Genomic DNA, 14,465 nt, shown 5'->3' with positions numbered 1-14,465 from the left:
ATATCAAAGTATATTCAAAATATATTTACACCACTTTTAATACATTTTGATGTTTTAAGTTTATTAAGTCAGCTGTCCTCGTTAGTAACCTACAACTAGTTGTCCAACGTTAGATGTACAGAAAAAAATTGATATATATTATCTTGAATCAATCCACGACCCAGTGTATACACGTCTCAGGCTAGATCACAAATCAAAGTATATATATTTTTGGAATCAATCTCAACCCTGTATAGCTAACTCCCACATTACTGCATATAGAGTGTCTATGGTTGTTCCAAATAATATATACATATGGGTCGATATGATATGTCAAAACATTTGCATACGTGTCTATGGTATCCCAAGATTACATAATTTATTAGAATACATGTATAATACAATATAAGTTAGCTATAATATGATTAATATAGATTTGTTACCAATTTTCACGTTGCTACAACAAGAAAAATTATCCAATCTTGTTTTACCCATAACTTCTTCATTTTAAAAATCCGTTTTGAGTGAATCAAATTGCTATGGTTTCATATTGAACTCTATTTTATGAATCTAAACAGAAAAAGTATAAGTTTATAGTCGGAAATATAAGTTACAAGTTTTTTTTGTAAAGGTAGTCATTTCAGTCGAAAGAACGACGTCTAGATGACCATTTTAGAAAACATACTTCCACTTTGAGTTTAACCATGATTTTTGGATATAGTTTCATGTTCATAATAAAAATCATTTTCCCATAAGAACAACTTTTAAATCAAAGTGTATCATAGTTTTTAATTAACTAACCCAAAACAGCCCGCGGTGTTACTACGACGGCGTATGTCCGGTTTTACAGTGTTCTTCGTGTTTCTAGGTTTTAAATCATTAAGTTAGCATATCATATAGATATAGAACATGTGTTTAGTTGATTTTAAAAGTCAAGTTATAAGGATTAAGTTTTGTTTGTGAACAAGTTTAGAATTAACTAAACTATGTTTTAGTGATTACAAGTTTAAACCTTCGAATAAGATATCTTTATATGTATGAATCAAATGATGTTATGAACATCATTACTACCTCAAGTTTTCTGGATAAAGCTACTGTAAATTAGAAAAATGGATCTAGCTTCAAAGGATCCTTGGATGGCTTGAAAGTTCTTGAAGCAGAATCATGACACGAAAACAAGTTCAAGTAAGATTTCCACTTGAAATAAGATTGTTATAGTTATAGAAATTGAATCAAAGTTTGAATATGAGTATTACCTTGTATTAGAAAGATATCTTACTATAAATAATAAAGATTTCTTGAGGTTGAATGATCACTCTACAAGATTGGAAGTAAGCTAGCAAACTCAGAAGTATTCTTGATTTTATGAAACTAGAACTTGTAGAATTTATGAAGAACACTTAGAACTTGAAGATAGAACTTGAGAGAGATTAATTAGATGAAGAAAATTGAAGAATGAAAGTGTTTGTAGGTGTTTTTGGTCGTTGGTATATGGATTAGATATAAAGGATGTGTAATTTTGTTTACATGTAAATAAGTCATGAATGATTACTCATATTTTTGTAATTTTATGAGATATTTCATGCTAGTTGCCAAATGATGGTTCCCACATGTGTTAGGTGACTCACATGGGCTTCTAAGAGCTGATAATTGGAGTGTATATACCAATAGTACATACATCTAAAAGCTGTGTATTGTACGAGTACGAATACGGGTGCATACGAGTAGAATTGTTGATGAAACTGAACGAGGATGTAATTGTAAGCATTTTGGTTAAGTAGAAGTATTTTGATAAGTGTCTTGAAGTCTTTCAAAAGTGTATGAATTCATATTAAAACACTACATGTATATACATTTTAACTGAGTCGTTAAGTCATCGTTAGTCGTTACATGTAAGTGTTGTTTTGAAACCTTTAGGTTAACGATCTTGTTAAATGTTGTTAACCCATTATTTATTAAATCAAATGAGATGTTAAATTATTACATTTTCATGATATCATGATATATTAATATATCTTAATATGATATATATACATTAAATGTCGTTACAACGATAATCGTTACATATATGTCTCGTTTCAAAATCATTAAGTTAGTAGTCTTGTTTTTACATAAGTAGTTCATTGTTAATATACTTAATGATATGTTTACTTATCATAATATCATGTTAACTATATATATATCCATATATATGTCATCATATAGTTTTTACAAGTTTTAACGTTCGTGAATCGCCGGTCAACTTGGGTGGTCAATTGTCTATATGAAACCTATTTCAATTAATCAAGTCTTAACAAGTTTGATTGCTTAACATGTTGGAAACATTTAATCATGTAAATATCAATTTCATTTAATATATAAAAACATGGAAAAGTTCGGGTCACTACACGATTTGGTAAATGGGGGAAACTAAATCCAAGATACATTGGACCATTCAAGATTTTAGATCGTGTCGGACTAGTAGTCTACCGAATTGAATTACCTCAACAACTCGCCAATGTATGTAATACCTTTCATGTCTCGAATCTGAAGAAGTGCTTAGCTAAAGAAGATCTCACTATTCTTTTAGACGAAATTAAAATCAACGAAAAACTACAATTCGTTGAAGAACCCGTCGAGATAATGGATTGTGAGGTTTAAAGGCTCAAGAAAAATAAGATACCGATCGTCAAGGTTCGATGAAATGCTCGTAGGGGACCCGAGTTCACCTAGGAGCGTGAAGATCAAATGAAGCTGAAATACTCGTACCTATTTCCAGAAGATTCGTCAACACCTTCAACAGCTTAAAATTTTTGGACGAAATTTATTTAACGGGTAGGTACGGTAGTGACCCGAACTTTTCCATGTTTATATATATAATGAAATTGGTATATTTACATGATTAAATATTTTCAACATGTTAAGCAATCAAAATTGTTAAGACTTGATTATTTGGAATGAGTTTCATGTAGACAATTGACCAACCAAGTTGACCGGCGATTCACGAACGTTAAAACTTGTAAAAATTATATGATGTTATATATATATATATATATATATATATATATATATATATATATATATATATATATATATATAACATGATATTATTATAATAAAGTATCTCACTAGGTATATTAACAATGAGTTATATACATAAAATGAGACTATTGAATTAAGAAACTCGAAACGATATATATAACGATTATCGTTATGACAACGTCTTACTAAGTACATATGTATCATATTAAGATATTGTTACACTATATTTAACATGATAAAATGATAATTATTTATATCATTAAGTATGTTAACAATGAACTACATATGTAAAACAAGACTACTAACTTAAGGATTTCAAAACGAGTCATATATGCAATGATTATCGTTGTAACGACACTTTAATGTATATATATCATATTAAGATATATTCATACATCATAATATCAAGATAATGTAATAATTTAACATCTCATTAGATATAATAAACAATGTGTTAACAATATTAAATGAGATCGTTAACTTAAAGGTTTCAAAACAACACTTACATGTAACGACTAACGATGACTTAACGACTCAGTTAAAATGTATATACATGTAGTATTTTAAGATGTATTCATACACTTTTGAAAGACTTCAAGACATATATCAAGGTACTTCTATTTAACAAAAATGCTTTCATTTGCATTCTCATTCATTTTATCAACAATCCTACTCGTATGCACCCGTATTCATACACGTACAATACCCAGCTCCTAGAGGTATATTGTGACGCCCCGTACTAAATCATCATGTATGGACCATCAACAACAGGATCATTACAAGGTTAAGTACTATATGCAATTTCAAAAGAGTTGCATTCATTAATAAAAGTGACGTCATAACCAATGTCAAATGTTTTACAATCCAAAAGCATGCTTCACTAAGTAGAAGCAAATAATAAGTGTACGTGACCCCAATGGTCATTACATAACATAGTTTCAAAAGTAAATAAGTTTGAATGCAAGATAAGTAGTCATGCGATAACAACTCTAAGCAGCGGGTTCTACAGCACGACTAGTACACAGCGGAAGCTAACCTCAAGCACCTGAGAAAAACATGCATAAAAATGTCAACACAAAGGTTGGTGAGCTATAGTTTAAGTATAACAGTATGTAAGGTAGGCCACGAGATTTCAGTGCTACAACGAGCGTTTCAAAAGTATGTAAAAGTATATGCTTAACCGTGGGCACTTGGTAACTAACTTAACGTTTAAAATACCCCCTGAAAGTACACTTGGCGAGTGCGTATGTTTACGAAGTATTAAACACTCGTTAAATGCTAGCACTACTAGCCCGAGTGGGGATATCAAACCCTATGGATCCGTATCTAAGATTCGCGTTCACGGTTCAAAAACCAATGATTAAACGTTACCGAGCTAAAGGGAATGTTTATGCCATTGTATAACCCACACATATATAAGTTTAAGTACTCGTGCCTAGTATGTAAAACATAAAATCCGCATGTATTCTTAGTTCCCAAAATAAGTTAAAGTAAAAAGGGAATGCTATAACTCACAATGATATGTAGCGGTAAAGTAGTAGTCGGGAAAGGTGTGCAAGTAAAAGGTGTGCAAGTGAACGGTCCGAAGTCCTCAACCTAAGTCAAATAGTACTAAGTCAGTAAATCATCTTAATAGGTTTAAAAGTATGTAATTAAGTTCTTAAGGGTCATCATCATTCATCATTAAACAAAAGGCGTAAAGTAGGTTTCATTTATGAAAGTAGTTTAAAACAAAGTCTGAATTCAGTCAGTCACCACGGCCTCTACCCTTACTGAATTAAGGTGAGGCCAGTGGCCATGGCTCCGTCTGTGAGTCCCTTAAGTGTGGTAAAAATTCCAGAAGCAAACTCGTCTTCGTTTGACCGTGGCGACGGTCTAAGTGCGAGTAGGTCAGAAATTTCTGCACAACGTTAAAGGACATAGTGACGATCGGAGGGCCATAAATCCTAAACCGTAACTCGGATTAAGATGAGTCCTATATGAAAAGTTATCTACTCGAAAAGTTCTATCTAAAAATCAAAGTTAGAACAGCCCAGGTCTACTGGTCTGTTACAGTAACATCAGATCAGTAGCTTTTCGACAGAAACAGTAAGTTTAAAAGGGTTCCGGTGGTCTTGGTGCTTGATGTTCATCATGGTTTTCATCCTTGATGCATATAGCTTCAAGTGTACAACTCATTGATGTATCTACATCATCTTAACCAAGTCTTGACCATCATAACCCTAGTGCAAGTCTAAGACATGAAGCACAACTCACTTAAGAGTTGCATGTAGTTTGATGAACCAAAGTTACATCAAAGTCTTAGTTTTGACACTTACATGAACTATAAGACTAATAGTAAGTTACAAACTTGAAAATGAACTTATGAAATCAAGATCTTAAAATGTAGAACATAGTTCTTAGTTAGATCTTGAAGATCCAAGACTCAAAAGTCTAGATCAAGCATAAGTATACAAAGTTATAATTAGAAAGTTTCCTTTATATGTTCTTGAACTTTAAAGTTAACCTTAAGTTCAAGATTAATGAGATCAAAGTTAACTTGTAACATTTGACCAAAAAGAACATAAATCATGAAATTAAAGTGCAAGAATGAAGTAGTAAACTAAGTAAACAAGTAAATTATTCATGGTTGTTCATACTTTAAAGATTCAAACCAAAGTTTGATCTTTAGAAAGTAAGCTTTAAAGTTTACTTCATGAACTTCAAGTATGTCTTTCAACCATGAACTTTATAATCTTTTGAAACAATTAAGGTAGAACATAACTAGATAGATTATGTTCTTGTTATTCTAGTTATAACAAGATAAAATGAAGAATCAAACTAGTAAGTTTATTCTTGTAATCATGAAAGTAAGTAACAACAACAAAGTAAGTAACAATAAACTATAAGTAAGTAAGCTACAACAAGATCAAGTAACAAACAACAAAAGATGATGATGATTTAGGGGTGTTTAGGTTCGGTTTTACAAAGAAAAAGAAGAGGAGAAAAGTTCATAATTCTTACAAGTATGAGAGAAAAAGAGAGGAAAAGTTTGAGAGCAAATGAGTGTGTGCTTGAGAATGAGATTTACAAGTAACAAGTAATGTAAAAAAATGATTTTGAATCCCATCCCACCCTTGGTGACCCACGGCTTGTAGAAAAAAAAGAAGGGGGGAAAGAGTTGTTCCAAGGTTACTTGCAAGTAAAGCTCATAAAGGTGGATAAAGAGTGGTTGTGCATGGGGATAACAAGATAACTAGATTCCAATCCTTACAAACTAACTGGTTACCATTTAATTGATACTTACACTTTGAAAGAGTGGGCTAACTAAGCCCACTTAAAGGTAGGGTGGGCTTACAAGTCTTAATTCATGAGTCCATTAACTAATCAAAGCCCAAGTTCAATTAATAACAAGTTAATCTAATTAAAGCCCAAGTAACTAACTAATAGTCTTAGTTAATTAAAATGATTAATAAATTTAATCATGAATGTAAATAATACTTGAAAATATTATTCGTGAAAGTTCCGGGTATCACAAAGACGTTTCGGGCACTTAAAAGTCAAGTACTGGCAATCATGGTAACATGTAAATGTAATAACATACATTCGTTTAATCACACGTATTAATAATAATAATTATTAATAAATTAACATTGGAAATTCCAGGGTCGTTACATTACCCACCTGTTAAAGAAAATTTCGTCCCGAAATTTAAGCTGAGGTAGATGGAGGAGTCGGGAAAAGGTGAGGATACTTCCGCATCATTTGATCCTCTCGCTCCCAAGTAAACTCAGGTCCTCGTTTGGCATTCCATCGCACTCGGACAATCGGAATCTTGTTGCGTTTCAAAGTTTTGATCTCACGATCCATAATCTCAACAGGCTCTTCCACGAAGTGGAGTTTGTCGTCAATCGTAAGTTCCTCAAGTGGTATGATAAGTTCAGGTGCAGCAAGACACTTCTTCAAGTTTGACACATGGAAGGTAGGATGAACTGAGGTCAATTGTGTTGGTAGATCCAAACGGTATGCAACGGGTCCAACACGTTCCATGATTTCAAAAGGACCAATGTATCGTGGGTTTAACTTTCCACGTTTTCCAAAACGAATCACACCTTTCCAAGGTGCAACCTTTAACATTGCACGATCACCAACGTTGAATTCGAAGTCTTTACGTTTAAGATCGGCATAACTCTTCTGACGATCGTGGGCAGTCTTAAGTCTAGCTTGAATCTGAGCAATCTTCTCCGTGGTTTCGTGGACTACCTCGGGTCTGGTGATTTGCTTTTCGCCTACTTCGGCCCAACAAATAGGAGATCAACACTTGCGGCCATACAACGCTTCGAAAGGTGCAGCATTAATGCTAGAGTGATAACTGTTGTTGTACGAGAATTCGGCGAGTGGCAAATGCCTTTCCCAGGCCTTTCCGAAATCAATGACACATGCACGCAGCATGTCTTCCAAGGTCTGAATCGTTCGCTCACTTTGCCCGTCAGTCAGCGGATGATACGCAGTACTCATGTCGAGACGAGTTCCCATGGCTTCTTGCAAAGAACGCCAAAATCTAGAGGCAAAACTGGGATCGCGATCGAAGATGATCGATAAAAGTACACCATGACAAGATACAACCTCCTTGATGTATAATTGAGCAAGTCTCTCCATTGTATCCGTTTCCTTCATCGCTAGAAAGTGTGCAGATTTGGTGAGGCGGTCAACAATAACCCAAATGGTATCGTATCCGCCCACCATCTTTGGTAGCTTGGTGATGAAATCCATTGTTATCCGTTCCCACTTCCATTGTGGGATTTCTGGTTGTTGAAGTAACCCAGAAGGTCTCTGATGCTCGGCTTTAACCTTCGAGCAAGTTAAACACTTACCAACATAAGTCGCAACGTCCTTCTTGAGATTCGGCCACCAATATTGTTCTTTAAGGTCGTGGTACATTTTGCCTTCGCCGGGGTTAATCAAATATCTCAATTTGTGTGCTTCATCAAGTATAAGGTTCTGTAGATCTCCATAAAGAGGTACCCAAATTCTTCCGGCATAACATCGAACTCCAGACTCCCTAACCTCGAATCGAGAGACAAGTATGTTCAAATGTTCATGAGATATGTTCTCCTCCTTGAGAGCCTCATCTTGGGCTACTCTGATCTGGCTGTTGAGGTTCGAATGGATGGTGATGTTCAGAGCCCTAACACGAAGAGGTGCCGTCCTCTCCTTTCGGCTTAAAGCGTCAGCTACAACATTGGCCTTGCCAGGGTGATAACGGAGTTCACAATCGTAGTCGTTGAGCATCTCGATCCATCGACGCTGTCTCATATTCAGTTGCTTCTGATCGAAGATGTTCTGGAGACTCTTGTGATCGGTGAAGATAGTACTCTTAGTTCCATACAAATAATGTCTCCACAATTTGAGCGCAAAGACAACGGCTCCAAGTTGAAGATCATGTGTAGTGTAGTTCCGCTCGTGAATCTTTAATTGGCAGGAGGCATAGGCAATAACCTTTGATCGTTGCATCAGTACACAACCAAAACCACTCTTCGATGCGTCACAATAAACAACAAGTCGTCACTGTCTTCAGGAAGTGATAGGATAGGTGTGGTGGTTAACTTCTTCTTCAAAGTTTGAAATGCTGATTCGTGTGCGGGTTCCCAAATGAACTTCTTGCCCTTGTGAGTCAGTGCGGTCAAAGGACGCGCAATCAGAGAAAATCCTTCGATGAATCTTCGGTAATAATCGGCGAGACCTAGGAATTGGCTAATATGCATCGGAGTAGTGGGGGTCTCCCACTTGCTGATGGCTTCAATCTTGGTGGAATCAACTTTGATACCCTGGTCGCTCACAACATGACCCAGAAACTGTACTTCCTTCAACCAAAATTCGCACTTGGAGAATTTGGCGTAAAGTTGCTCTTGTCTCAAGAGTTCAAGCACTAGTCGGAGGTGTTGCTCATGCTTTTCTTCGCTCCTTGAGTAGATGAGGATATCATCTATGAAGACGATAACAAACTTATCCAAGTACGGCTTGCAGACACGATTCATGAGATCCATGAACACGGCAGGTGCATTTTTCAAACCGAATGGCATCACGAGAAATTCATAATGACCATAACGAGTTCTGAATGCAGTTTTCATCACGTCACTTTCCTTCACCCTCAACTGGTGATAACCGAATCGCAAATCGATCTTTGAGTAGATACTCGATCCTTGTAGTTGGTCAAAAAGATCATCAATTCGTGGAAGGGGATACCGATTCTTGATAGTCAATTTGTTGAGCTCACGGTAGTCGATACACATACGGAAGGATCCATCCTTCTTCTTCACAAACTACACAGGTGCGCCCCAAGGCGAGAAACTTGGTTGTATAAATCCACGGTCTAACAGCTCTTGTAGTTAACTCTGTAATTCTTGCATCTCGGAAGGTGCGAGTCTATAAAGTGCGCGAGCTACAGGTGCAGCTCCTGGCACTAAGTCAATCTGAAACTCTATTACTCTCTGCGGTGGTAATCCAGGCAATTCCTCTGGGAAGACATCGGAAAATTCGTTCACAATTCGAACGTCATTCACGCTCTTCACCTCAGTTTCTACCGCTTTCACGCAACTAATGAGGTTCAACTTCGAGGTACATTTCTCTCCATAGATAACCAGTGGTTCGCCATCTCCTTGTGGTATGCGAAGTGCTTTATCTCCACAGATTATATCGGCCTTTATCTTGCTCAACCAATCCATACCGACGATCACGTCAAAACTTCCCAGTTTGATAGGTATCAAATCAATTTCGAAATCTGCACCAGCTATGTTGATAATAGCTCCACGACTAAAATGGTCAACCTTTTCAAGTTTTCCATTTGTGACCTCGACAAGCATACTTTCTTTTAATGGGACTAATGACCAATTAATCTTATCGTAAAAATGTCTACATACATAACTTCTATCCGCACAAGTATCAAACAAGACAGAAGCTAAAAGATTATTGATTGTGAATATACCTGTCACCAAGTCGGGGTTATCGCGTGCATCCCTTGCATTAACATTAAAAGCTCGTCCACGGGGTGGCCCGCCATCTTTTCGCTTGTTGGGGCATGCGTTTCTGAAATGACCCGTCTGCCCGCATTCGTAGCACTTCTTCGGCCCATTGGTGTTTTGCTTCCCATTCAATGTGCCCAGCCCGTTGGCACTTCTTACACACAACATTACAATACCCAGTATGGTGTTAGCTTGCATTGAGGTAAGGTTCCTTTGTAGTTCGGGTTGTTGTTGGTGTTGTTGTTGGGATTAGGGTTTCCACCGTTGTTGTGCCTCTTGGCGGGGGTTTGATCGTAGTTTCTCCCCCTGTTGTTGTTGTTGTTGTTGTTGTTGTTGTTGTTGTTGTTGTTGTTGTTGTTGTTGTTGTTGTAGTTGTTGTGGTTGTTGTGGTTGTTGTGGTTGTTGTGGTTGTTGTCCCATTTCCTCTTTTTGCTACTACCAGCCTCAAACTTAGCCTTCTCCGGCTCATCAATAAGAATCTGATTCATGAGAGTATGCGCCATGCGCATTGCTTCGGGAACAGTCGGTGGTTTGGATGAGGTGACATTCCCCTTGATGGACTTAGGAAGTCCTCAAAAGTATCGCTCCATTCGTTTGAATTCGGGGGTGACCATAGTTAGACACATCAGCGCTAACTACAAAAACCTACGGTTGTAGCTGTCAAGATCGTTTCCTACGGCCTTATGTTGCATGAATTCAATCTCCATCTTTTGAACCTCGGTTCTCGGACAGTATTCCTCAATCATAGCACATTTAAACTCTTCCCAAGGTGTAGCATACGCCTCATCGATTCCTTGCGCTTGGGCCATGGTATTCCACCATGTAAGCGCGCCATCAGAAAGCGTGTAAGAAGCAAACTTGGTTTTATTATCCTCTGAACAGTTGCTAACTCGGAATACTGATTCAAGTTTCTCGAACCATCTGGTAAGACCAACCGGTCCCTCGGTGCCGCTGAAGTTATGCGGTTTGCAGCTCTGGAATTCCTTGTAAGTACACCCATTTCGAACGGGTGGGATAACTGGTGGTGGTGGCGGTGGAACTTGAAGATTTCTTTCTGCTAGGGCTGCAGCGACCCGTTCGTTGATCATGTCCTCAATCTGGGTGGTGGTACGTGTGGATCTTCCGTTAGCCATGGTATTCTAAACAAAATTTTTGACTTAAGTCAAAATCCAGTATGCAAGTAGTAATAATACAGTATATAGTGACCAACATGGAATCAAAACATCACATGTTATTAAATAATGCATCTAGGTACAAATACCATAGAATCATCGTGCAGCAATGTAAATAGAACATCGTGCAAGAATTAAATAACACAAAGTTCCATTCATTAATAATAATAAGTTTCATACATCTGAATAAGTTCGTACAATACATATGAAATACATGAAACTATATCTAGATTACATCATGAAATCTAAATACAAGGTCCTACGGTGAAGGCGGGTGAACTGCTCCTCGAGCCAACTGCTCCTCGAGCTCAGTGACTCGAGCTCGGAGAGTCTCAATCTCCCTCATCAGTTCCTCGTTAGAGGGAGCTGGTGGGGCAGGCGGTGCAGATGGGGCGGGTGGTGCGGGTGGTGCCGGTGGTGCTGATGTAGATGGTCCGGCTCCGGATGTAGACGGTACGTCCCTAGCTGTAAGTGGTCCGTATCTAAATCTAGGTGGTACGGTTCCAGGAATAGTCAATTCGTAACGGGGAACCTTACGTATCTGTGGGTCGGTAGGGTATGGCACAACTCGTTTACGAGCAGTAACCCTACGACGATGGCCAAATGCGTCAGTAAAAGCACGACCTCCATTCACCCCTGGAATGACGGTGCCATCGAAACGGTACCGCTTCTTCGGCGGGGTGGAGGGTGCCTGAATAGGTCTATCAGCAGGATCCTCATCATCGCTAGAGTCGTCTGATGATGAAGAATTGGCGGATGATGAGTCATCCGAATCGTGTGGTGGTGACACTGGTGGCTGAGCTGGTAATCCGAAGCGTCCGAAGGCGGCCAACATCTGTCTGTGTCTGCCTGGCGGAATCACGACTAAACGTCCGTCGGGAGTGCGTCGGCAAGGCGTGCGCATGTAGTTACGAAATGGCCCTTCCCCGAACTCCGCGGGGATCTCAATACCACCAATGCGGGGCTGTGACCTCGAGGGTCCGGGAGCAGACACTGGGGCAGGTGCACTAGTACCAGCTCCGGTAGTAGAAACACCGGGATCACTAGTGGGTGTCGGGGCCGGTGTATCGGCAGTAGCAGCAGTAGGTGTAGCAGTAGGTAGGGCGACGGGGTCTGAGTCTGTACTGCCCGAAATGCCAGTAGGTGGAACATCCGACATCTGAACAAGGAAAAATAAATTTTCCATGTCAGTATGTCATAAAGCAAGCAATTAATAGGCCAACAGTTTAAATCATGTATAACAGTAACTAGCATGGCAATAACAGCAATTCGTATGAAAGTAACATGCAATCAAAAGCAAGTAGCATCATGCAGTAGTGATATCATGTAGTAGCATACGGCATATAGCAGAAAAAGTAAGCATTAGCATGTAGTAAGCTCAGCGGAAACAAGTAAACTAGCAAGTTGTAGATTATGAAAGGACCCGTTCATATACATTATAAACGATTCACAATAGTTGATTACATTGCGAGGTATTTGACCTCTATATGATACATTTTACAAACATTGCATTCGTTTTTAAAAGACAAACTTTCTTTACATTGAAAATTGACAGGCATGCATACCATTTCATAATATCCACTATCCAACTATAAATTGATTTAATAATAATCTTTGATGAACTCAATGACTCGAATGCAACGTTCTTCGAAATATGCTATGAAAGACTCCAAGTAATATCTTTAAAATGAGCAAATGCACAGCGGAAGATTTCTTTAACACCTGGGAATAAACATGCTTTAAAGTGTCAACCAAAAGGTTGGTGAGTTCATTAGTTTATCATAATCATTTATTTTCATCATTTTAATAGACCACAAGAATTTCATTCCTAGTTCTCATAAATATACGTCCCATGCATAGAGACAAAAATAATCATTCATATGGTGAACACCTGGTAACCGACATTAACTAGATACATATAAGAATATCCCCTATCATTCCGGGATCCTCCTTCGGACATGATATAAATTTCGAAGTACTAAAGCATCCGGTACTTTGGATGGGGTTTGTTGGGCCCGATAGATCTATCTTTAGAGTTCGCGTCAATTAGGGTGTCTGTTCCCTAATTCTTAGATTACCAGACTTAATAAAAAGGGCATATTCGGTTTAATAATCCAACCATAGAATGTAGTTCAATTACTTGTGTCTATTTCATAAAACAGTTATAAAAAAACAGCGCATGTATTCTCAGTCCCAAAAATATATATTGCAAAAGCATTTAAAAAGGGATTAATGAAACTCACCATACTGTATTTCGTAGTAAAAATACATATAACGTCATTGAACAAGTGCAAGGTTGGCCTCAGATTCACGAACCTAAATTAATTATATATAATTATGTGTTGGTCAATATTTGTCTAACAAATTAGGTCAAGTCATAGTGTACCACAATCCTAATGCTCGAGACTAATATGCAAAAGTCAACAAAAGTAAATTTGACTCAAAATAATTTCCAAAAATCTATACATGATTAATATATAGTTTAAATATCGTCGTTTTATATTTTTAAAAGATTTATTAGAGTAATAATATAATTTATTTATTAATAAATAAAATTTTATATTAAATTTATGTAATAAAATATACTTTTATATATATTAAGTAATAAAATTTATAGGGTTCATTTAGTATCATAAAGATAATATGATAGGTATTATTAAAGTAAGTTATTACACGTAGTAAAATATGTTTGTATCACATATTTATTTGATAAAATAATATCTATAATGCTAGTAAGTAAAAGTTGTATTATTTTGTAATAATAATAATTATTATAAAAAATATATTATTATAAAAATATCAATATTTATAATTACTAAGATGACATTATGATAAAACGATAATTCTAATTATGATAACTTTAATATTTACGATAATTTTTAATATTATCTTTAAAATAATAACTCTATTTAAAATAATAATAATAATGATATTTTATAGTAACAATGACATTTCTATTAAAATGATAATTTTTGTTAAAATGATAGTTTTAATACTAACGATACTTTTAATAATAATAGTAATGATAAAAATAATAAGAACGATAATTTTACCTAAATCAATATCTTATAATATTTTAATTTCATCATGATACTCTTACTCATTATTTCCTAATCGTTTCGTTTAATAGCTTTTAATCGTCTTTTATATCGTGTTTATAATAATGATAATAATAGTAATCAAAATAATTAGGTGTTACCAATATTTGTTTTAATTACACTTATATTAATAATGATAGTTACTATAACATTATTAACGATAATACTAATAATTATCTTAATGATAATATAGT

Source organism: Rutidosis leptorrhynchoides, chromosome 5 (assembly GCF_046630445.1).
Source record: "Rutidosis leptorrhynchoides isolate AG116_Rl617_1_P2 chromosome 5, CSIRO_AGI_Rlap_v1, whole genome shotgun sequence".
Taxonomy (NCBI): domain Eukaryota; kingdom Viridiplantae; phylum Streptophyta; class Magnoliopsida; order Asterales; family Asteraceae; genus Rutidosis; species Rutidosis leptorrhynchoides.
Note: the sequence above shows the minus strand (reverse complement) of the source record.